The 26,630-nt window shown below is 34.2% G+C and overlaps 1 protein-coding gene across 1 annotated transcript in view; it reads left to right on the top strand.

Annotated features, from left to right (window-relative positions):
- Window positions 1-26,630, top strand: part of LOC134718317 (uncharacterized) — a 402,856-nt gene that overhangs the window by 308,182 nt on the left and 68,044 nt on the right. The window lies entirely within an intron of this gene.

The raw sequence follows: 26,630 nt of genomic DNA, 5'->3' as shown, positions 1-26,630 counted from the left end.
ATCCTGGTATCAGTGTATTAATCTGACTGACTTGTCATAACAGTATTGCCTGGCCTGTAAAATATTCCAATCTGAATTAAAATGTACTGTATCCTGGTATCAGTGTATTAATCTGACTGACTTGTCATAACAGTATTGCCTGGCCTGTAAAATATTCCAAACTGAATTAAAATGTACTGTATCCTGGTATCAGTGTATTAATCTGACTGACTTGTTATAACAGTATTGCCTGGCCTGTAAAATATTCCAAACTGAATTAAAATGTACTGTATCCTGGTATCAGTGTATTAATCTGACTGACTTGTCATAACAGTATTGCCTGGCCTGTAAAATATTCCAAACTGAATAAAAATGTACTGTATCCTGGTATCAGTGTATTAATCTGACTTATGTGTCATAACAGTATTGCCTGGCCTGTAAAATATTCCAAACTGAATAAAAATGTACTGTATCCTGGTATCAGTGTATTAATCTGACTTATGTGTCATAACAGTATTGCCTGGCCTGTAAAATATTCCAAACTGAATAAAAATGTACTGTATCCTGGTATCAGTGTATTAATCTGACTTATGTGTCATAACAGGATTGCCTGGCCTGTAAAATATTCCAAACTGAATTAAAATATACTGTATCCTGGTATCAGTGTATTAATCTGACTGACTTGTCAAAACAGTATTACCTGGCCTGTAAAATATTCCAAACTGAATTAAAATATACTGTATCCTGGTATCAGTGTATTAATCTGACTGACTTGTCAAAACAGTATTACCTGGCCTGTAAAATATTCCAAACTGAATTAAAATGTACTGAATCCTGGTATCAGTGTATTAATCTGACTTATGTGTCAGAACAGTATTGCCTGGCCTGTAAAATATTCCAAACTGAATTAAAATGTACTGTATCCTGGTATCAGTGTATTAATCTGACTGACGTGTCATAACAGTATTGTCTGGCCTGTAAAATATTCCAATCTGAATTAGAATGTACTGTATCCTGGTATCAGTGTATTAATCTGACTGACTTGTCATAACAGTATTGTCTGGCCTGTACAATATTCCAATCTGAATTAGAATGTACTGTATCCTGGTATCAGTGTATTAATCTGACTGACTTGTCATAACAGTATTGCCTGGCCTGTAAAATATTCCAATCTGAATTAGAATATACTGTATCCTGGTATCAGTGTATTAATCTGACTGACTTGTCATAACAGTATTGCCTGGCCTGTAAAATATTCCAATCTGAATTAGAATATACTGTATCCTGGTATCAGTGTATTAATCTGACTGACTTGTCATAACAGTATTGTCTGGCCTGTAAAATATTGCAATCTGAATTAAAATGTACTTTATCCTGGTATCAGTGTATTAATCTGACTGACTTGTCATAACAGTATTGCCTGGCCTGTAAAATATTCCAAACTGAATTAAAATGAACTGTATCCTGGTATCAGTGTATTAATCTGACTGACTTGTCATAACAGTATTGCCTGGCCTGTAAAATATTCCAAAATGAATTAAAATGTACTGTATCCTGGTATCAGTGTATTAATCTGACTGACTTGTCATAACAGTATTGCCTGGCCTGTAAAATATTCCAATCTGAATAAAAATATACTGTATCCTGATATCAGTGTATTAATCTGACTGACTTGTCAGAACAGTATTGCCTGGCCTGTAAAATATTCCAAACTGAATTAAAATGTACTGTATCCTGGTATCAGTGTATTAATCTGACTGACGTGTCATAACAGTATTGTCTGGCCTGTAAAATATTCCAAACTGAATTAAAATGTACTGTATCCTGGTATCAGTGTATTAATCTGACTGACTTGTCATAACAGTATTGTCTGGCCTGTAAAATATTCCAATCTGAATAAAAATATACTGTATCCTGGTATCAGTGTATTAATCTGACTGACTTGTCATAACAGTATTGTCTGGCCTGTAAAATATTCCAATCTGAATTAGAATGTACTGTATCCTGGTATCAGTGTATTAATCTGACTGACTTGTCATAACAGTATTGCCTGGCCTGTAAAATATTCCAAACTGAATTAAAATGTACTGTATCCTGGTATCAGTGTATTAATCTGACTGACTTGTCATAACAGTATTGCCTGGCCTGTAAAATATTCCAAACTGAATAAAAATGTACTGTATCCTGGTATCAGTGTATTAATCTGACTTATGTTTCATAACAGTATTGCCTGGCCTGTAAAATATTCCAAACTGAATAAAAATGTACTGTATCCTGGTATCAGTGTATTAATCTGACTTATGTGTCATAACAGTATTGCCTGGCCTGTAAAATATTCCAAATTGAATAAAAATGTACTGTATCCTGGTATCAGTGTATTAATCTGACTTATGTGTCATAACAGGATTGCCTGGCCTGTAAAATATTCCAAACTGAATTAAAATATACTGTATCCTGGTATCAGTGTATTAATCTGACTGACTTGTCAAAACAGTATTACCTGGCCTGTAAAATATTCCAAACTGAATTAAAATATACTGTATCCTGGTATCAGTGTATTAATCTGACTGACTTGTCAAAACAGTATTACCTGGCCTGTAAAATATTCCAAACTGAATTAAAATATACTGTATCCTGGTATCAGTGTATTAATCTGACTGACTTGTCAAAACAGTATTACCTGGCCTGTAAAATATTCCAAACTGAATTAAAATGTACTGAATCCTGGTATCAGTGTATTAATCTGACTTATGTGTCAGAACAGTATTGCCTGGCCTGTAAAATATTCCAAACTGAATTAAAATGTACTGTATCCTGGTATCAGTGTATTAATCTGACTGACGTGTCATAACAGTATTGTCTGGCCTGTAAAATATTCCAATCTGAATTAGAATGTACTGTATCCTGGTATCATTGTATTAATCTGACTGACTTGTCATAACAGTATTGTCTGGCCTGTACAATATTCCAATCTGAATTAGAATGTACTGTATCCTGGTATCAGTGTATTAATCTGACTGACTTGTCATAACAGTATTGCCTGGCCTGTAAAATATTCCAATCTGAATTAGAATATACTGTATCCTGGTATCAGTGTATTAATCTGACTGACTTGTCATAACAGTATTGCCTGGCCTGTAAAATATTCCAATCTGAATTAGAATATACTGTATCCTGGTATCAGTGTATTAATCTGACTGACTTGTCATAACAGTATTGTCTGGCCTGTAAAATATTCCAATCTGAATTAAAATGTACTTTATCCTGGTATCAGTGTATTAATCTGACTGACTTGTCATAACAGTATTGCCTGGCCTGTAAAATATTCCAAACTGAATTAAAATGTACTGTATCCTGGTATCAGTGTATTAATCTGACTGACTTGTCATAACAGTATTGCCTGGCCTGTAAAATATTCCAAAATGAATTAAAATGTACTGTATCCTGGTATCAGTGTATTAATCTGACTGACCTGTCATAACAGTATTGCCTGGCCTGTAAAATATTCCAATCTGAATAAAAATATACTGTATCCTGGTATCAGTGTATTAATCTGACTGACTTGTCAGAACAGTATTGCCTGGCCTGTAAAATATTCCAAACTGAATTAAAATGTACTGTATCCTGGTATCAGTGTATTAATCTGACTGACGTGTCATAACAGTATTGTCTGGCCTGTAAAATATTCCAAACTGAATTAAAATGTACTGTATCCTGGTATCAGTGTATTAATCTGACTGACTTGTCATAACAGTATTGTCTGGCCTGTAAAATATTCCAATCTGAATAAAAATATACTGTATCCTGGTATCAGTGTATTAATCTGACTGACTTGTCATAACAGTATTGTCTGGCCTGTAAAATATTCCAATCTGAATTAGAATGTACTGTATCCTGGTATCAGTGTATTAATCTGACTGACTTGTCATAACAGTATTGCCTGGCCTGTAAAATATTCCAATCTGAATAAAAATATACTGTATCCTGGTATCAGTGTATTAATCTGACTGACTTGTCATAACATTATTGCCTGGCCTGTAAAATATTCCAATCTGAATTAAAATGTACTGTATCCTGGTATCAGTGTATTGATCTGACTGACTTGTCATAACAGTATTGCCTGGCCTGTAAAATATTCCAAACTGAATTAAAATGTACTGTATCCTGGTATCAGTGTATTAATCTGACTTATGTGTCAGAACAGTATTGCCTGACCTGTAAAATATTCCAAACTGAATTAAAATGTACTGTATCCTGGTATCAGTGTATTAATCTGACTGACTTGTCATAACAGTATTGCCTGGCCTGTAAAATATTCCAAACTGAATTAAAATGTACTGTATCCTGGTATCAGTGTATTAATCTGACTGACTTGTCATAACAGTATTGCCTGGCCTGTAAAATATTCCAAACTGAATAAAAATGTACTGTATCCTGGTATCAGTGTATTAATCTGACTTATGTTTCATAACAGTATTGCCTGGCCTGTAAAATATTCCAAACTGAATAAAAATGTACTGTATCCTGGTATCAGTGTATTAATCTGACTTATGTGTCATAACAGTATTGCCTGGCCTGTAAAATATTCCAAATTGAATAAAAATGTACTGTATCCTGGTATCAGTGTATTAATCTGACTTATGTGTCATAACAGGATTGCCTGGCCTGTAAAATATTCCAAACTGAATTAAAATATACTGTATCCTGGTATCAGTGTATTAATCTGACTGACTTGTCAAAACAGTATTACCTGGCCTGTAAAATATTCCAAACTGAATTAAAATATACTGTATCCTGGTATCAGTGTATTAATCTGACTGACTTGTCAAAACAGTATTACCTGGCCTGTAAAATATTCCAAACTGAATTAAAATGTACTGTATCCTGGTATCAGTGTATTAATCTGACTTATGTGTCAGAACAGTATTGCCTGGCCTGTAAAATATTCCAAACTGAATTAAAATGTACTGTATCCTGGTATCAGTGTATTAATCTCACTGACATGTCATAACAGTATTGTCTGGCCTGTAAAATATTCCAATCTGAATTAGAATGTACTGTATCCTGGTATCAGTGTATTAATCTGACTGACATGTCATAACAGTATTGTCTGGCCTGTAAAATATTCCAATCTGAATTAGAATGTACTGTATCCTGGTATCAGTGTATTAATCTGACTGACTTGTCATAACAGTATTGCCTGGCCTGTAAAATATTCCAATCTGAATTAGAATATACTGTATCCTGGTATCAGTGTATTAATCTGACTGACTTGTCATAACAGTATTGCCTGGCCTGTAAAATATTCCAATCTGAATTAGAATATACTGTATCCTGGTATCAGTGTATTAATCTGACTGACTTGTCATAACAGTATTGTCTGGCCTGTAAAATATTCCAATCTGAATTAAAATGTACTGTATCCTGGTATCAGTGTATTAATCTGACTGACTTGTCATAACAGTATTGCCTGGCCTGTAAAATATTCCAATCTGAATTAAAATGTACTGTATCCTGGTATCAGTGTATTAATCTGACTGACTTGTCAAAACAGCATTGCCTGGCCTGTAAAATATTCCAAACTGAATTAAAATATACTGTATCCTGGTATCAGTGTATTAATCTGACTGACTTGTCAAAACAGTATTACCAGGCCTGTAAAATATTCCAAACTGAATTAAAATGTACTGTATCCTGGTATCAGTGTATTAATCTGACTGACTTGTCATAACAGTATTGCCTGGCCTGTAAAATATTCCAATCTGAATTAAAATGTACTGTATCCTGGTATCAGTGTATTAATCTGACTGACTTGTCATAACAGTATTGCCTGGCCTGTAAAATATTCCAATCTGAATTAGAATATACTGTATCCTGGTATCAGTGTATTAATCTGACTGACTTGTCATAACAGTATTGCCTGGCCTGTAAAATATTCCAATCTGAATTAGAATATACTGTATCCTGGTATCAGTGTATTAATCTGACTGATTTGTCATAACAGTATTGCCTGGCCTGTAAAATATTCCAAACTGAAATAAAATGTACTGTTTCCTGGTATCAGTGTATTAATCTGACTGACTTGTCATAACAGTATTGCCTGGCCTGTAAAATATTCCAAACTGAATTAAAATATACTGTATCCTGGTATCAGTGTATTAATCTGACTGACTTGTCATAACAGTATTACCTGGCCTGTAAAATATTCCAATCTGAATTAAAATGTACTGTATCCTGGTATCAGTGTATTAATCTAACTTATGTGTCAGAACAGTATCGCCTGGCCTGTAAAATATTCCAATCTGAATTAGAATATACTGTATCCTGGTATCAGTGTATTAATCTGACTGACTTGTCATAACAGTATTGCCTGGCCTGTAAAATATTCCAATCTGAATTAGAATATACTGTATCCTGGTATCAGTGTATTAATCTGACTGATTTGTCATAACAGTATTGCCTGGCCTGTAAAATATTCCAAACTGAAATAAAATGTACTGTTTCCTGGTATCAGTGTATTAATCTGACTGACTTGTCATAACAGTATTGCCTGGCCTGTAAAATATTCCAATCTGAATTAGAATATACTGTATCCTGGTATCAGTGTATTAATCTGACTGACTTGTCATAACAGTATTGTCTGGCCTGTAAAATATTCCAATCTGAATTAAAATGTACTGTATCCTGGTATCAGTGTATTAATCTGACTGACTTGTCATAACAGTATTGCCTGGCCTGTAAAATATTCCAATCTGAATTAAAATGTACTGTATCCTGGTATCAGTGTATTAATCTGACTGACTTGTCAAAACAGCATTGCCTGGCCTGTAAAATATTCCAAACTGAATTAAAATATACTGTATCCTGGTATCAGTGTATTAATCTGACTGACTTGTCAAAACAGTATTACCTGGCCTGTAAAATATTCCAAACTGAATTAAAATGTACTGTATCCTGGTATCAGTGTATTAATCTGACTGACTTGTCATAACAGTATTGCCTGGCCTGTAAAATATTCCAATCTGAATTAAAATGTACTGTATCCTGGTATCAGTGTATTAATCTGACTGACTTGTCATAACAGTATTGCCTGGCCTGTAAAATATTCCAATCTGAAATAGAATATACTGTATCCTGGTATCAGTGTATTAATCTGACTGACTTGTCATAACAGTATTGCCTGGCCTGTAAAATATTCCAATCTGAATTAGAATATACTGTATCCTGGTATCAGTGTATTAATCTGACTGATTTGTCATAACAGTATTGCCTGGCCTGTAAAATATTCCAAACTGAAATAAAATGTACTGTTTCCTGGTATCAGTGTATTAATCTGACTGACTTGTCATAACAGTATTGCCTGGCCTGTAAAATATTCCAAACTGAATTAAAATATACTGTATCCTGGTATCAGTGTATTAATCTGACTGACTTTTCATAACAGTATTACCTGGCCTGTAAAATATTCCAATCTGAATTAAAATGTACTGTATCCTGGTATCAGTGTATTAATCTAACTTATGTGTCAGAACAGTATCGCCTGGCCTGTAAAATATTCCATTCTGAATAAAAATGTACTGTATCCTGGTATCAGTGTATTAATCTGACTGACTTGTCATAACAGTATTGTCTGGCCTGTAAAATATTCAAAACTGAATTAAAATGTACTGTATCCTGGTATCAGTGTATTAATCTGACTTATGTGTCAGAACAGTATCGCCTGGCCTGTAAAATATTCCATTCTGAATAAAAATGTACTGTATCCTGGTATCAGTGTATTAATCTGACTGACTTGTCATAACAGTATTGCCTGGCCTGTAAAATATTCCAAACTGAATTAAAATGTACTGTATCCTGGTATCAGTGTATTAATCTGACTGACTTGTCATAACAGTATTGCCTGGCCTGTAAAATATTCCAAACTGAATTAAAATGTACTGTATCCTGGTATCAGTGTATTAATCTGACTGACTTTTCATAACAGTATTGCCTGGCCTGTAAAATATTCCAAACTGAATTAAAATGTACTGTACCCTGGTATCAGTGTAATTATCTGACTTATGTGTCATAACAGTATTGCCATGCCTGTAACAGATTCCAAACTGAATGAAATGTACTGTATCCTGGTAGCAGTGTATTAATCTGACTGACTTGTCATAACAGTATTGCCTGGCCTGCAAAATATTCCAATCTGAATGAAAATGTACTGTATCCTGGTATCAGTGTATTAATCTGACTGACTTGTCATTACAGTATTGCCTGGCCTGTAAAATATTCAAATCTGAATAAAAATGTACTGTATCCTGGTATCAGTGTATTAATCTGACTTATGTGTCAGAACAGTATTGCCTGGCCTGTAAAATATTCCAAACTGAATTAAAATGTACTGTATCCTGGTATCAGTGTATTAATCTGACTGACGTGTCATAACAGTATTGCCTGACCTGTAAAATATTCCAAACTGAATTAAAATGTACTGTATCCTGGTATCAGTGTATTAATCTGACTAACTTGTCATAACAGTGTTGCCTGGCCTGTAAAATATTCCAATCTGAATAAAAATGTACTGTATCCTGGTATCAGTGTATTAATCTGACTGACTTGTCATAACAGTATTGCCTGACCTGTAAAATATTCCAATCTGAATAAAAATGTACTGTATCCTGGTATCAGTGTATTAATCTGACTGAATTGTCATAACAGTATTGCCTGGCCTGTAAAATATTCCAAACTGAATTAAAATGTACTGTATCCTGGTATCAGTGTATTAATCTTACTGACTTGTCATAACAGTATTGACTGGCCTGTAAAATATTCCAAACTGAATTAAAATGTACTGTATCCTGGTATCAGTGTATTAATCTGACTGACTTGTCATAACAGTATTGCCTGGCCTGTAAAATATTCCAAACTGAATTAAAATGTACTCTTTCCTGGTATCAGTGTAATTATCTGACTTATGTGTCATAACAGTATTGCCTGGCCTGTAAAATATTCCAAACTGAATTAAAATGTACTGTACCCTGGTATCAGTGTATATATCTGACTTATGTGTCATAACAGTATTGCCTGGCCTGTAACATATTCCAAACTGAATTGAAATGTACTGTATCCTGGTATCAGTGTATTAACCTGACTGACTTGTCATAACAGTATTGCCTGGCCTGTAAAATATTCCAATCTTAATAAAAATGTACTGTATCCTGGTATCAGTGTATTAATCTGACTGACTTGTCATAACAGTATTGCCTGGCCTGTAAAATATTCAAATCTGAAAAAAAAATGTACTGTATCCTGGTATCAGTGTATTAATCTGACTTATGTGTCAGAACAGTATTGCCTGGCCTGTAAAATATTCCAAACTGAATTAAAATGTACTGTATCCTGGTATCAGTGTATTAATCTGACTGACGTGTCATAAGAGTATTGCCTGGCCTGTAAAATATTCCAAACTGAATTAAAATGTACTGTATCCTGGTATCAGTGTATTAATCTGACTGACTTGTCATAACAGTATTGCCTGGCCTGTAAAATATTCCAAACTGAATTAAAATGTACTGTACCCTGGTATCAGTGTAATTATCTGACTTATGTGTCATAACAGTATTGCCTGGCCTGTAACATATTCCAAACTGAATGAAATGTACTGTATCCTGGTATCAGTGTATTAATCTGACTGACTTGTCATAACAGTATTGCCTGGCCTGCAAAATATTCCAATCTGAATAAAAATGTACTGTATCCTGGTATCAGTGTATTAATCTGACTGACTTGTCATAACAGTAAAGCCTGGCCTGTAAAATATTCAAATCTGAATAAAAATGTACTGTATCCTGGTACCAGTGTATTAATCTGACGTATGTGTCAGAACAGTATTGCCTGGCCTGTAAAATATTCCAAACTGAATTAAAATGTACTGTATCCTGGTATCAGTGTATTAATCTGACTGACGTGTCATAACAGTATTGCCTGACCTGTAAAATATTCCAAACTGAATTAAAATGTACTGTATCCTGGTATCAGTGTATTAATCTGACTGACTTGTCATAACAGTATTGCCTGGCCTGTAAAATATTCCAAACTGAATTAAAATGTACTGTATCCTGGTATCAGTGTATTAATCTGACTGACTTGTCATAACAGTATTGCCTGGCCTGTAAAATATTCCAATCTGAATAAAAATGTACTGGATCCTGGTATCGGTGTATTAATCTGACTGACGTGTCATAACAGTATTGCCTGGCCTGTAAACTATTCCATTCTGAATAAAAATGTACTGTATCCTGGTATCAGTGTATTAATCTGACTGACTTGTCATAACAGTATTGCCTGGCCTGTAAAATATTCCAAACTGAATTAAAATGTACTGTATCCTGGTATCAGTGTATTAATCTGACTGACTTGTCATAACAGTATTGCCTGGCCTGTAAAATATTCCAAACTGAATTAAAATGTACTGTATCCTGATATCAGTGGATTAATCTGACTGACTTGTCATAACAGTATTGCCTGGCCTGTAAAATATTCCAAACTGACTTAAAATGTACTGTACCCTGGTATCAGTGTAATTATCTGACTTATGTGTCATAACAGTATTGCCTGGCCTGTAACATATTCCAAACTGAATGAAATGTACTGTATCCTGGTATCAGTGTATTAATCTGACTTATGTGTCAGAACAGTATTGCCTGGCCTGTAAAATATTCCAAACTGAATTAAAATGTACTGTTTCCTGGTATCAGTGTATTAATCTGACTGACGTGTCATAACAGTATTGCCTGACCTGTAAAATATTCCAAACTGAATTAAAATGTACTGTATCCTGGTATCAGTGTATTAATCTGACTGACTTGTCATAACAGTATTGCCTGGCCTGTAAAATATTCCAATCTGAATAAAAATGTACTGTATCCTGGTATCAGTGTATTAATCTGACTGACTTGTCATAACAGTATTGCCTGGCCTGTAAAATATTCCAATCTGAATTAAAATGTACTGTATCCTGGTATCAGTGTATTAATCTGACTGACTTGTCATAACAGTATTGTCTGGCCTGTAAAATATTCCAAACTGAATTAAAATGTACTGTATCCTGGTATCAGTGTATTAATCTGACTGACTTGTCATAACAGTATTGCCTGGCCTGTAAAATATTCCAAACTGAATTAAAATGTACTCTTTCCTGGTATCAGTGTAATTATCTGACTTATGTGTCATAACAGTATTGCCTGGCCTATACATATTCCAAACTGAATTAAAATGTACTGTACCCTGGTATCAGTGTATATATCTGACTTATGTGTCATAACAGTATTGCCTGGCCTGTAACATATTCCAAACTGAATTGAAATGTACTGTATCCTGGTATCAGTGTATTAACCTGACTGACTTGTCATAACAGTATTGCCTGGCCTGTAAAATATTCCAATCTTAATAAAAATGTACTGTATCCTGGTATCAGTGTATTAATCTGACTGACTTGTCATAACAGTATTGCCTGGCCTGTAAAATATTCAAATCTGAAAAAAAATGTACTGTATCCTGGTATCAGTGTATTAATCTGACTTATGTGTCAGAACAGTATTGCCTGGCCTGTAAAATATTCCAAACTGAATTAAAATGTACTGTATCCTGGTATCAGTGTATTAATCTGACTGACGTGTCAGAAGAGTATTGCCTGGCCTGTAAAATATTCCAAACTGAATTAAAATGTACTGTATCCTGGTATCAGTGTATTAATCTGACTGACTTGTCATACCAGTATTGCCTGGCCTGTAAAATATTCCAAACTAAATTAAAATGTACTGTACCCTGGTATCAGTGTAATTATCTGACTTATGTGTCATAACAGTATTGCCTGGCCTGTAACATATTACAAACTGAATGAAATGTACTGTATCCTGGTATCAGTGTATTAATCTGACTGACTTGTCATAACAGTATTGCCTGGCCTGCAAAATATTCCAATCTGAATAAAAATGTACTGTATCCTGGTATCAGTGTATTAATCTGACTGACTTGTCATAACAGTATTGCCTGGCCTGTAAAATATTCAAATCTGAATAAAAATGTACTGTATCCTGGTACCAGTGTATTAATCTGACGTATGTGTCAGAACAGTATTGCCTGGCCTGTAAAATATTCAGAACTGAATTAAAATGTACTGTATCCTGGTATCAGTGTATTAATCTGACTGACGTGTCATAACAGTATTGCCTGACCTGTAAAATATTCCAAACTGAATTAAAATGTACTGTATCCTGGTATCAGTGTATTAATCTGACTGACTTGTCATAACAGTATTGCCTGGCCTGTAAAATATTCCAAACTGAATTAAAATGTACTGTATCCTGGTATCAGTGTATTAATCTGACTGACTTGTCATAACAGTATTGCCTGGCCTGTAAAATATTCCAATCTGAATAAAAATGTACTGTATCCTGGTATCGGTGTATTAATCTGACTGACGTGTCATAACAGTATTGCCTGGCCTGTAAAATATTCCATTCTGAAAAAAAATGTACTGTATCCTGGTATCAGTGTATTAATCTGACTGACTTGTCATAACAGTATTGCCTGGCCTGTAAAATATTCCAAACTGAATTAAAATGTACTGTATCCTGGTATCAGTGTATTAATCTGACTGACTTGTCATAACAGTATTGCCTGGCCTGTAAAATATTCCAAACTGAATTAAAATGTACTGTATCCTGGTATCAGTGGATTAATCTGACTGACTTGTCATAACAGTATTGCCTGGCCTGTAAAATATTCCAAACTGAATTAAAATGTACTGTACCCTGGTATCAGTGTAATTATCTGACTAATGTGTCATAACAGTATTGCCTGGCCTGTAACATATTCCAAACTGAATGAAATGTACTGTATCCTGGTATCAGTGTATTAATCTGACTTATGTGTCAGAACAGTATTGCCTGGCCTGTAAAATATTCCAAACTGAATTAAAATGTACTGTTTCCTGGTATCAGTGTATTAATCTGACTGACGTGTCATAACAGTAGTGCCTGGCCTGTAAAATATTCCAATCTGAATAAAAATGTACTGTATCCTGGTATCAGTGTATTAATCTGACTGACTTGTCATAACAGTATTGCCTGGCCTGTAAAATATTCCAATCTGAATTAAAATGTACTGTATCCTGGTATCAGTGTATTAATCTGACTGACTTGTCATAACAGTATTGCCTGGCCTGTAAAATATTCCAAACTGAATTAAAATGTACTGTATCCTGGTATCAGTGTATTAATCTGACTGACTTGTCATAACAGTATTGCCTGGCCTGTAAAATATTCCAAACTGAATTAAAATGTACTCTTTCCTGGTATCAGTGTAATTATCTGACTTATGTGTCATAACAGTATTGCCTGGCCTGTAAAATATTCCAAACTGAATTAAAATGTACTGTACCCTGGTATCAGTGTAATTATCTGACTTATGTGTCATAACAGTATTGCCTGGCCTGTAACATATTCCAAACTGAATTGAAATGTACTGTATCCTGGTATCAGTGTATTAACCTGACTGACTTGTCATAACAGTATTGCCTGGCCTGTAAAATATTCCAATCTGAATTAAAATGTACTGTATCCTGGTATCAGTGTATTAATCTGACTGACTTGTCATAACAGTATTGCCTGGCCTGTAAAATATTCCAAACTGAATTAAAATGTACTGTATCCTGGTATCAGTGTATTAATCTGACTGACTTGTCATAACAGTATTGCCTGGCCTGTAAAATATTCCAAACTGAATTAAAATGTACTCTTTCCTGGTATCAGTGTAATTATCTGACTTATGTGTCATAACAGTATTGCCTGGCCTGTAAAATATTCCAAACTGAATTAAAATGTACTGTACCCTGGTATCAGTGTAATTATCTGACTTATGTGTCATAACAGTATTGCCTGGCCTGTAACATATTCCAAACTGAATTGAAATGTACTGTATCCTGGTATCAGTGTATTAACCTGACTGACTTGTCATAACAGTATTGCCTGCCCTGTAAAATATTCCAATCTTAATAAAAATGTACTGTATCCTGGTATCAGTGTATTATTCTGACTGACTTGTCATAACTGTATTGCCTGGCCTGTAAAATATTCAAATCTGAAAAAAAATGTACTGTATCCTGGTATCAGTGTATTAATCTGACTTATGTGTCAGAACAGTATTGCCTGGCCTGTAAAATATTCCAAACTGAATTAAAATGTACTGTATCCTGGTATCAGTGTATTAATCTGACTGACGTGTCATAAGAGTATTGCCTGGCCTGTAAAATATCCCAAACTGAATTAAAATGTACTGTATCCTGGTATCAGTGTATTAATCTGACTGACTTGTCATAACAGTATTGCCTGGCCTGTAAAATATTCCAAACTGAATTAAAATGTACTGTACCCTGGTATAAGTGTAATTATCTGACTTATGTGTCATAACAGTATTGCCTGGCCTGTAACATATTCCAAACTGAATGAAATGTACTGTATCCTGGTATCAGTGTATTAATCTGACTGACTTGTCATAACAGTATTGCCTGGCCTGCAAAATATTCCAATCTGAAGAAAAATGTACTGTATCCTGGTATCAGTGTATTAATCTGACTGACTTGTCATAACAGTATTGCCTGGCCTGTAAAATATTCAAATCTAAATAAAAATGTACTGTATCCTGGTACCAGTGTATTAATCTGACGTATGTGTCAGAACAGTATTGCCTGGCCTGTAAAATATTCCAAACTGAATTAAAATGTACTGTATCCTGGTATCAGTGTATTAATCTGACTGACTTGTCATAACAGTATTGCATGGCCTGTAAAATATTCCAAACTGAATTAAAATGTACTGTATCCTGGTATCAGTGTATTAATCTGACTGACTTGTCATAACAGTATTGCCTGGCCTGTAAAATATTCCAAACTGAATTAGAATATACTATATCCTGGTATCAGTGTATTAATCTGACTGACTTGTCATAACAGTATTGTCTGGCCTGTAAAATATTCCAATCTGAATTAGAATATACTGTATCCTGGTATCAGTGTATTAATCTGACTGACTTGTCATAACAGTATTGCCTGACCTGTAAAATATTCCAATCTGAATAAAAATGAACTGTATCCTGGTATCAGTGTATTAATCTGACTGACGTGTCATAACAGTATTGCCTGGCCTGTAAAATATTCCAAACTGAATTAAAATGTACTGTATCCTGGTATCAGTGTATTAATCTGACTGACTTGTCATAACAGTATTGCCTGGCCTGTAAAATATTCCAATCTGAATTAAAATATACTGTATCCTGGTATCAGTGTATTAATCTGACTGACTTGTCATAACAGTATTGTCTGGCCTGTAAAATATTCCAATCTGAATTAGAATATACTGTATCCTGGTATCAGTGTATTAATCTGACTGACTTGTCATAACAGTATTGCCTGACCTGTAAAATATTCCAATCTGAATAAAAATGTACTGTATCCTGGTATCAGTGTATTAATCTGACTGACGTGTCATAACAGTATTGCCTGGCCTGTAAAATATTCCAAACTGAATTAAAATGTACTGTATCCTGGTATCAGTGTATTAATCTGACTGACTTGTCATAACAGTATTGCCTGGCCTGTAAAATATTCAAATCTAAATAAAAATGTACTGTATCCTGGTACCAGTGTATTAATCTGTCGTATGTGTCAGAACAGTATTGCCTGGCCTGTAAAATATTCCAAACTTGAATTAAATGTACTGTATCCTGGTATCAGTGTATTAATCTGACTGACTTGTCATAACAGTATTGCCTGGCCTGCAAAATATTCCAATCTGAATAAAAATGTACTGTATCCTGGTATCAGTGTATTAATCTGACTGACTTGTCATAACAGTATTGCCTGGCCTGTAAAATATTCAAATCTGAATAAAAATGTACTGTATCCTGGTACCAGTGTATTAATCTGACGTATGTGTCAGAACAGTATTGCCTGGCCTGTAAAATATTCCAAACTGAATTAAAATGTACTGTATCCTGGTATCAGTGTATTAATCTGACTGACGTGTCATAACAGTATTGCCTGACCTGTAAAATATTCCAAACTGAATTAAAATGTACTGTATCCTGGTATCAGTGTATTAATCTGACTGACTTGTCATAACAGTATTGCCTGGCCTGTAAAATATTCCAAACTGAATTAAAATGTACTGTATCCTGGTATCAGTGTATTAATCTGACTGACTTGTCATAACAGTATTGCCTGGCCTGTAAAATATTCCAATCTGAATAAAAATGTACTGTATCCTGGTATCGGTGTATTAATCTGACTGACGTGTCATAACAGTATTGCCTGGCCTGTAAAATATTCCATTCTGAATAAAAATGTACTGTATCCTGGTATCAGTGTATTAATCTGACTGACTTGTCATAACAGTATTGCCTGGCCTGTAAAATATTCCAAACTGAATTAAAATGTACTGTATCCTGTTATCAGTGTATTAATCTGACTGACTTGTCATAACAGTATTGCCTGGCCTGTAAAATATTCCAAACTGAATTAAAATGTACTGTATCCTGGTATCAGTGTATTAATCTGACTGACTTGTCATAACAGTATTGCCTGGCCTGTAAAATATTCCAAACTGAATTAAAATGTACTCTTTCCTGGTATCAGTGTAATTATCTGACTTATGTGTCATAACAGTATTGCCTGGCCTGTAAAATATTCCAAACTGAATTAAAATGTACTGTACCCTGGTATCAGTGTAATTATCTGACTTATGTGTCATAACAGTATTGCCTGGCCTGTAACATATTCCAAACTGAATTGAAATGTACTGTATCCTGGTATCAGTGTATTAACCTGACTGACTTGTCATAACAGTATTGCCTGGCCTGTAAAATATTCCAATCTTAATAAAAATGTACTGTATCCTGGTATCAGTGTATTATTCTGACTGACTTGTCATAACAGTATTGCCTGGCCTGTAAAATATTCAAATCTGAAAAAAAATGTACTGTATCCTGGTATCAGTGTATTAATCTGACTTATGTGTCAGAACAGTATTGCCTGGCCTGTAAAATATTCCAAACTGAATTAAAATGTACTGTATCCTGGTATCAGTGTATTAATCTGACTGACGTGTCATAAGAGTATTGCCTGGCCTGTAAAATATTCCAAACTGAATTAAAATGTACTGTATCCTGGTATCAGTGTATTAATCTGACTGACTCGTCATAACAGTATTGCCTGGCCTGTAAAATATTCCAAACTGAATTAAAATGTACTGTACCCTGGTATAAGTGTAATTATCTGACTTATGTGTCATAACAGTATTGCCTTGCCTGTAACATATTCCAAACTGAATGAAATGTACTGTATCCTGGTATCAGTGTATTAATCTGACTGACTTGTCATAACAGTATTGCCTGGCCTGCAAAATATTCCAATCTGAAGAAAAATGTACTGTATCCTGGTATCAGTGTATTAATCTGACTGACTTGTCATAACAGTATTGCCTGGCCTGTAAAATATTCAAATCTAAATAAAAATGTACTGTATCCTGGTACCAGTGTATTAATCTGACGTATGTGTCAGAACAGTATTGCCTGGCCTGTAAAATATTCCAAACTGAATTTAAATGTACTGTATCCTGGTATCAGTGTATTAATCTGACTGACTTGTCATAACAGTATTGCCTGGCCTGTAAAATATTCCAAACTGAATTAAAATGTACTGTATCCTGGTATCAGTGTGTTAATCTGACTGACTTGTCATAACAGTATTGCCTGGCCTGTAAAATATTCCAAACTGAATTAGAATATACTATATCCTGGTATCAGTGTATTAATCTGACTGACTTGTCATAACAGTATTGTCTGGCCTGTAAAATATTCCAATCTGAATTAGAATATACTGTATCCTGGTATCAGTGTATTAATCTGACTGACTTGTCATAACAGTATTGCCTGACCTGTAAAATATTCCAATCTGAATAAAAATGTACTGTATCCTGGTATCAGTGTATTAATCTGACTGACGTGTCATAACAGTATTGCCTGGCCTGTAAAATATTCCAAACTGAATTAAAATGTACTGTATCCTGGTATCAGTGTATTAATCTGACTGACTTGTCATAACAGTATTGCCTGGCCTGTAAAATATTCCAATCTGAATTAAAATATACTGTATCCTGGTATCAGTGTATTAATCTGACTGACTTGTCATAACAGTATTGTCTGGCCTGTAAAATATTCCAATCTGAATTAGAATATACTGTATCCTGGTATCAGTGTATTAATCTGACTGACTTGTCATAACAGTATTGCCTGGCCTGTAAAATATTCAAATCTAAATAAAAATGTACTGTATCCTGGTACCAGTGTATTAATCTGACGTATGTGTCAGAACAGTATTGCCTGGCCTGTAAAATATTCCAAACTGAATTAAAATGTACTGTATCCTGGTATCAGTGTATTAATCTGACTGACGTGTCATAACAGTATTGCCTGACCTGTAAAATATTCCAAACTGAATTAAAATGTACTGTATCCTGGTATCAGTGTATTAATCTGACTGACTTGTCATAACAGCATTGCCTGACCTGTAAAAAATTCCAATCTGAATAAAAATGTACTGTATCCTGGTATCAGTGTATTAATCTGACTGACGTGTCATAACAGTATTGCCTGGCCTGTAAAATATTCCAAACTGAATTAAAATGTACTGTATCCTGGTATCAGGGTATTAATCTGACTGACTTGTCATAACAGTATTGCCTGGCCTGTAAAATATTCAAATCTAAATAAAAATGTACTGTATCCTGGTACCAGTGTATTAATCTGACGTATGTGTCAGAACAGTATTGCCTGGCCTGTAAAATATTCCAAACTGAATTAAATGTACTGTATCCTGGTATCAGTGTATTAATCTGACTGACTTGTCATAACAGTATTGCCTGGCCTGCAAAATATTCCAATCTGAATAAAAATGTACTGTATGCTGGTATCAGTGTATTAATCTGACTGACTTGTCATAACAGTATTGCCTGGCCTGTAAAATATTCAAATCTGAATAAAAATGTACTGTATCCTGGTACCAGTGTATTAATCTGACGTATGTGTCAGAACAGTATTGCCTGGCCTGTAAAATATTCCAAACTGAATTAAAATGTACTGTATCCTGGTATCAGTGTATTAATCTGACTGACGTGTCATAACAGTATTGCCTGACCTGTAAAATATTCCAAACTGAATTAAAATGTACTGTATCCTGGTATCAGTGTATTAATCTGACTGACTTGTCATAACAGTATTGCCTGGCCTGTAAAATATTCCAAACTGAATTAAAATGTACTGTATCCTGGTATCAGTGTATTAATCTGACTGACTTGTCATAACAGTATTGCCTGGCCTGTAAAATATTCCAATCTGAATAAAAATGTACTGTATCCTGGTATCGGTGTATTAATCTGACTGACGTGTCATAACAGTATTGCCTGGCCTGTAAAATATTCCATTCTGAATAAAAATGTACTGTATCCTGGTATCAGTGTATTAATCTGACTGACTTGTCATAACAGTATTGCCTGGCTTGTAAAATATTCCAAACTGAATTAAAATGTACAGTATCCTGGTATCAGTGTATTAATCTGACTGACTTGTCATAACAGTATTGCCTGGCCTGTAAAATATTCCAAACTGAATTAAAATGTACTGTATCCTGGTATCAGTGTATTAATCTGACTGACTTGTCATAACAGTATTGCCTGGCCTGTAAAATATTCCAATCTGAATAAAAATGTACTGTATCCTGGTATCGGTGTATTAATCTGACTGACGTGTCATAACAGTATTGCCTGGCCTGTAAAATATTCCATTCTGAATAAAAATGTACTGTATCCTGGTATCAGTGTATTAATCTGACTGACTTGTCATAACAGTATTGCCTGGCTTGTAAAATATTCCAAACTGAATTAAAATGTACAGTATCCTGGTATCAGTGTATTAATCTGACTGACTTGTCATAACAGTATTGCCTGGCCTGTAAAATATTCCAAACTGAATTAAAATGTACTGTATCCTGGTATCAGTGGATTAATCTGACTGACTTGTCATAACAGTATTGCCTGGCCTGTAAAATATTCCAAACTGAATAAAAATGTACTGTATCCTGGTATCAGTGTATTAATCTGACTGACTTGTCATAACAGTATTGCCTGGCCTGTAAAATATTCCAATCTGAATTAAAATATACTGTATCCTGGTATCAGTGTATTAATCTGACTGACTTGTCATAACAGTATTGTCTGGCCTGTAAAATATTCCAATCTGAATTAGAATATACTGTATCCTGGTATCAGTGTATTAATCTGACTGACTTGTCATAACAGTATTGCCTGACCTGTAAAATATTCCAATCTGAATAAAAATGTACTGTATCCTGGTATCAGTGTATTAATCTGACTGACGTGTCATAACAGTATTGCCTGGCCTGTAAAATATTCCAAACTGAATTAAAATGTACTGTATCCTGGTATCAGTGTATTAATCTGACTGACTTGTCATAACAGTATTGCCTGGCCTGTAAAATATTCAAATCTAAATAAAAATGTACTGTATCCTGGTACCAGTGTATTAATCTGACGTATGTGTCAGAACAGTATTGCCTGGCCTGTAAAATATTCCAAACTGAATTAAATGTACTGTATCCTGGTATCAGTGTATTAATCTGACTGACTTGTCATAACAGTATTGCCTGGCCTGCAAAATATTCCAATCTGAATAAAAATGTACTGTATGCTGGTATCAGTGTATTAATCTGACTGACTTGTCATAACAGTATTGCCTGGCCTGTAAAATATTCAAATCTGAATAAAAATGTACTGTATCCTGGTACCAGTGTATTAATCTGACGTATGTGTCAGAACAGTATTGCCTGGCCTGTAAAATATTCCAAACTGAATTAAAATGTACTGTATCCTGGTATCAGTGTATTAATCTGACTGACGTGTCATAACAGTATTGCCTGACCTGTAAAATATTCCAAACTGAATTAAAATGTACTGTATCCTGGTATCAGTGTATTAATCTGACTGACTTGTCATAATAGTATTGCCTGGCCTGTAAAATATTCCAAACTGAATTAAAATGTACTGTATCCTGGTATCAGTGTATTAATCTGACTGACTTGTCATAACAGTATTGCCTGGCCTGTAAAATATTCCAATCTGAATAAAAATGTACTGTATCCTGGTATCGGTGTATTAATCTGACTGACGTGTCATAACAGTATTGCCTGGCCTGTAAAATATTCCATTCTGAATAAAAATGTACTGTATCCTGGTATCAGTGTATTAATCTGACTGACTTGTCATAACAGTATTGCCTGGCTTGTAAAATATTCCAAACTGAATTAAAATGTACAGTATCCTGGTATCAGTGTAATAATCTGACTGACTTGTCATAACAGTATTGCCTGGCCTGTAAAATATTCCAAACTGAATTAAAATGTACTGTATCCTGGTATCAGTGGATTAATCTGACTGACTTGTCATAACAGTATTGCCTGGCCTGTAAAATATTCCAAACTGAATAAAAATGTACTGTATCCTGGTATCAGTGTATTAATCTGACTGACTTGTCATAACAGTATTGCCTGGCCTGTAAAACATTCCAATCTGAATTAAAATGTACTGTATCCTGGTATCAGTGTATTAATCTGACTGACTTGTCATAACAGTATTGCCTGGCCTGTACAATATTCCAATCTGAATTAAAATATACTGTATCCTGGTATCAGTGTATTAATCTGACTGACTTGTCATAACAGTATTGCCTGGCCTGTAAAATATTCCAAACTGAAATCAAATATACTGTATCCTGGTATCAGTGTATTAATCTGACTGACTTGTTATAACAGGATTGCCTGGCCTGTAAAATATTCCAATCTGAATTAGAATATACTGTATCCTGGTATCAGTGTATTAATCTGACTGACTTGTCATAACAGTATTGCCTGACCTGTAAAATATTCCAATCTGAATAAAAATGTACTGTATCCTGGTATCAGTGTATTAATCTGACTGACGTGTCATAACAGTATTGCCTGGCCTGTAAAATATTCCAAACTGAATTAAAATGTACTGTATCCTGGTATCAGTGTATTAATCTGACTGACTTGTCATAACAGTATTGCCTGGCCTGTAAAATATTCCAAACTGAATTAAAATGTACTGTTTCCTGGTATCAGTGTAATTATCTGACTTATGTGTCATAACAGTATTGCCTGGCCTGTAAAATATTCCAAACTGAATTAAAATGTACTGTACCCTGGTATCAGTGTAATTATCTGACTTATGTGTCATAACAGTATTGCCTGGCCTGTAACATATTCCAAACTGAATTGAAATGTACTGTATCCTGGTATCAGTGTATTAACCTGACTGACTTGTCATAACAGTATTGCCTGGCCTGCAAAATATTCCAATCTTAATAAAAATGTACTGTATCCTGGTATCAGTGTATTAATCTGACTGACTTGTCATAACAGTATTGCCAGGGCTGTAAAATATTCCAATCTGAAAAAAAATGTACTGTATCCTGGTATCAGTGTATTAATCTGACTTATGTGTCAGAACAGTATTGCCTGGCCTGTAAAATATTCCAAACTGAATTAAAATGTACTGTATCCTGGTATCAGTGTATTAATCTGACTGACGTGTCAGAAGAGTATTGCCTGGCCTGTAAAATATTCCAAACTGAATTAAAATGTACTGTATCCTGGTATTAGTGTATTAATCTGACTGACTTGTCATAACAGTATTGCCTGGCCTGTAAAATATTCCATTCTGAATAACAATATACTGTATCCTGGTATCAGTGTATTAATCTGACTGACTTGTCATAACAGTATTGCCTGACCTGTAAAATATTCCAATCTGAATAAAAATGTACTGTATCCTGGTATCAGTGTATTAATCTGACTGACGTGTCATAACAGTATTGCCTGGCCTGTAAAATATTCCAAACTGAATTAAAATGTACTGTATCCTGGTATCAGTGTATTAATCTGACTGACTTGTCATAACAGTATTGCCTGGCCTGTAAAATATTCCAATCTGAATTAAAATATACTGTATCCTGGTATCAGTGTATTAATCTGACTGACTTGTCATAACAGTATTGCCTGGCCTGTAAAATATTCCAAACTGAAATAAAATATACTGTATCCTGGTATCAGTGTATTAATCTGACTGACTTGTTATAACAGGATTGCCTGGCCTGTAAAATATTCCAATCTGAATTAGAATATACTGTATCCTGGTATCAGTGTATTAATCTGACTGACTTGTCATAACAGTATTGCCTGCCCTGTAAAATATTCCAATCTGAATAAAAATGTACTGTATCCTGGTATCAGTGTATTAATCTGACTGACGTGTCATAACAGTATTGCCTGGCCTGTAAAATATTCCAAACTGAATTAAAATGTACTGTATCCTGGTATCAGTGTATTAATCTGACTGACTTGTCATAACAGTATTGCCTGGCCTGTAAAATATTCCAAACTGAATTAAAATGTACTGTTTCCTGGTATCAGTGTAATTATCTGACTTATGTGTCATAACAGTATTGCCTGGCCTGTAAAATATTCCAAACTGAATTAAAATGTACTGTACCCTGGTATCAGTGTAATTATCTGACTGACTTGTCATAACAGTATTGCCTGGCCTGTAAAATATTCCATTCTGAATAACAATGTACTGTATCCTGGTATCAGTGTATTAATCTGACTGACTTGTCATAACAGTATTGCCTGACCTGTAAAATATTCCAATCTGAATGAAAATGTACTGTATCCTGGTATCAGTGTATTAATCTGACTGACTTGTCCTAACAGTATTGCCTGGCCTGTAACATATTCCAAACTGAAATAAAATGTACTGTATCCTGGTATCAGTGTATTAATCTGACTGACGTGTCATAACAGTATTGCCTGACCTGTAAAATATTCCAAACTGAATTAAAATGTACTGTATCCTGGTATCAGTGTATTAATCTGACTGACTTGTTATAACAGTATTGCCTGACCTGTAAAATATTCCAAAGTGAAATAAAATGTACTGTTTCCTGGTATCAGTGTATTAATCTGACTGACTTGTCATAACAGTGTTGCCTGGCCTGTAAAATATTCCAAACTGAAATAAAATGTACTGTTTCCTGGTATCAGTGTATTAATCTGACTGACTTGTCATAACAGTATTGCCTGGCCTGTAAAATATTCCAAACTGAAATAAAATGTACTGTTTCCTGGTATCAGTGTATTAATCTGACTGACTTGTCATAACAGTATTGCCTGGCCTGTCAAATATTCCAAACTGAATTAAAATGTACTGTGTCCTGGTATCAGTGTATTAATCTGACTGACTTGTCATAACAGTATTGACTGGCCTGTAAAATATTCCAAACTGAATTAAAATGTACTGTATCCTGGTATCAGTGTATTAATCTGACTGACTTGTCATAACAGTATTGCCTGGTCTGTAAAATAATCCAAACTGTATTAAAATTTACCTGTGTACTGTATCCTGGTATCAGTGTATTAATCTGACTGACTTGTCATAACAGTATTGCCTGGCCTGTAAAATATTCCAAACTGAATTAAAATGTACTGTATCCTGGTATCAGTGTATTAATCTGACTGACTTGTCATAACAGTATTGACTGGCCTGTAAAATATTCCAAACTGAAATAAAATGTACTGTATCCTGGTATCAGTGTATTAATCTGACTGACTTGTCATTACAGTATTGCTTGGCCTGTAAAATGTTTCAAACTGAAATAAAATGTACTGTATCCTGGTATCAGTGTATTAATCTGACTGACTTGTCATAACAGTATTGTCTGGCCTGTAAAATATTCCAAACTGAATTAAAATGTACTGTATCCTGGTATCAGTGTATTAATCTGACTGAATTGTCATAACAGTATTGACTGGCCTGTAAAATATTCCAAACTGAAATAAAATGTACTGTATCCTGGTATCAGTGTATTAATCTGACTGACTTGTCATTACAGTATTGCCTGGCCTGTAAAATATTTCAAACTGAAATAAAGTGTACTGTATCCTGGTATCAGTGTATTAATCTGACTGACTTGTCATTACAGTATAATTGTCTGGCCTGTAAAATATTCCAAACTGAATTAAAATGTACTGTATCCTGGTATCAGTGTAATATGAGGAAGGCGCTACCTTAAATGCCAGCTTTATAATGTCCTCGATATTGATTGGTTGTTGGTTGTTTAACGTTCAGTGGCAAATATTTCATGCATGTTCAGAACGAATGTCCAAGGCTACAATAACGTTTTGTTTATGTTTAAAATAAAATTATAAGTTCGGATGGAAAATGGTATTTTTCTTGAAAAAAATATTCTAATTCCAAAATTCATGAAATTGATGAATAAAACAGCATAGGACAAAAAAATATTTTGAATCCAGATCTTTGCCAAAAATGATTTTATCTTTCAGATATGCAAATTAGATTTAACTATTATATATCTAAAACATAAAAACTTCCCAAACCGCACATGTCAGTCTGTACACAGTATTTTTTAGGTGCTAATAAGACTGTATTTGCCAATTTGTTATGATAAACCTTAATACTAGTGTAAAATTTTGACTAAATAAATTGAAATGATAGCGCTGAAGGGCTTCGATAAAAAAAAATCTGACTCGAATAAAAACATTTGTCAGGTTTGTATTTCTGATCATCTTCAGTTTGTGAGTTCTACATCAATATCTGACATGTACTATTAAATTCAGTCAGTTTTATGTTATTTCTTGCATATATTTTTTTGTTACATGTACATAATGTAGCTTACTTTTCAAGTTCTTATATGATAGCAAAAAAAAATTGAGAATGGAAATGGGAAATACAAGCATGTTAAAACAAAACAAAACTGACTGAATTTAATAGTACATGTCAGATATTGATGTAGAACTCACAAACTGAAGATGATCAGAAATACAAACCTGACAAATGTTTTTATTCGAGTCAGATTTTTTTTTATCGAAGCCCTTTCAGACAATAACTTGAGTTAAGTACCTGATTTACATCAATTATACTCATCTAGTACAGATTTGGCAGGAGATGCACTCAAAATACGGTATTTTAAACATTTTATCTGTAGTCTGTGCATTTTTCCTATGATGTACATGTACTTCTTGATAATGTTGATGTGAGTATCATGATAAAGAAAATATATTTGGTTACCGTAAGTATATATTCACAATTGACATGCACCAGAGCGAGAAAAGGATCTTCTTTCCCTTTAATTCCAAAAATTGAACATGATTTTTGTTCTCTCACAGAAACACATGAGTTATTTGGTAAATAAAACATTTGTCAATGTTTGAAACTTTCAGTAATAAAAAATCAGTTTAGCTTGTTTGATTGTTTCACTGATTGTGTGAAAATTTTAACAGCAATGTACAAAACACTTGAATAAATTGCATTATCTGCAGAATTATTGATAACTTTCCTCACAATAAATTCACAAGGACATAGAACTAACACATTGTCCATGCTATTCTGATCTGAGTTTTATACATACATATACTGGCATGGCTGTGCTGTTTCAAGTTG

This window comes from Mytilus trossulus, chromosome 5 (genome assembly GCF_036588685.1).
Source record: "Mytilus trossulus isolate FHL-02 chromosome 5, PNRI_Mtr1.1.1.hap1, whole genome shotgun sequence".
In the NCBI taxonomy this organism is placed as follows: Eukaryota; Metazoa; Mollusca; class Bivalvia; order Mytilida; family Mytilidae; genus Mytilus; species Mytilus trossulus.
The sequence above is the reverse complement of the archived record's forward strand: the minus strand, read 5'-3'. Positions and strand labels throughout refer to the sequence as shown.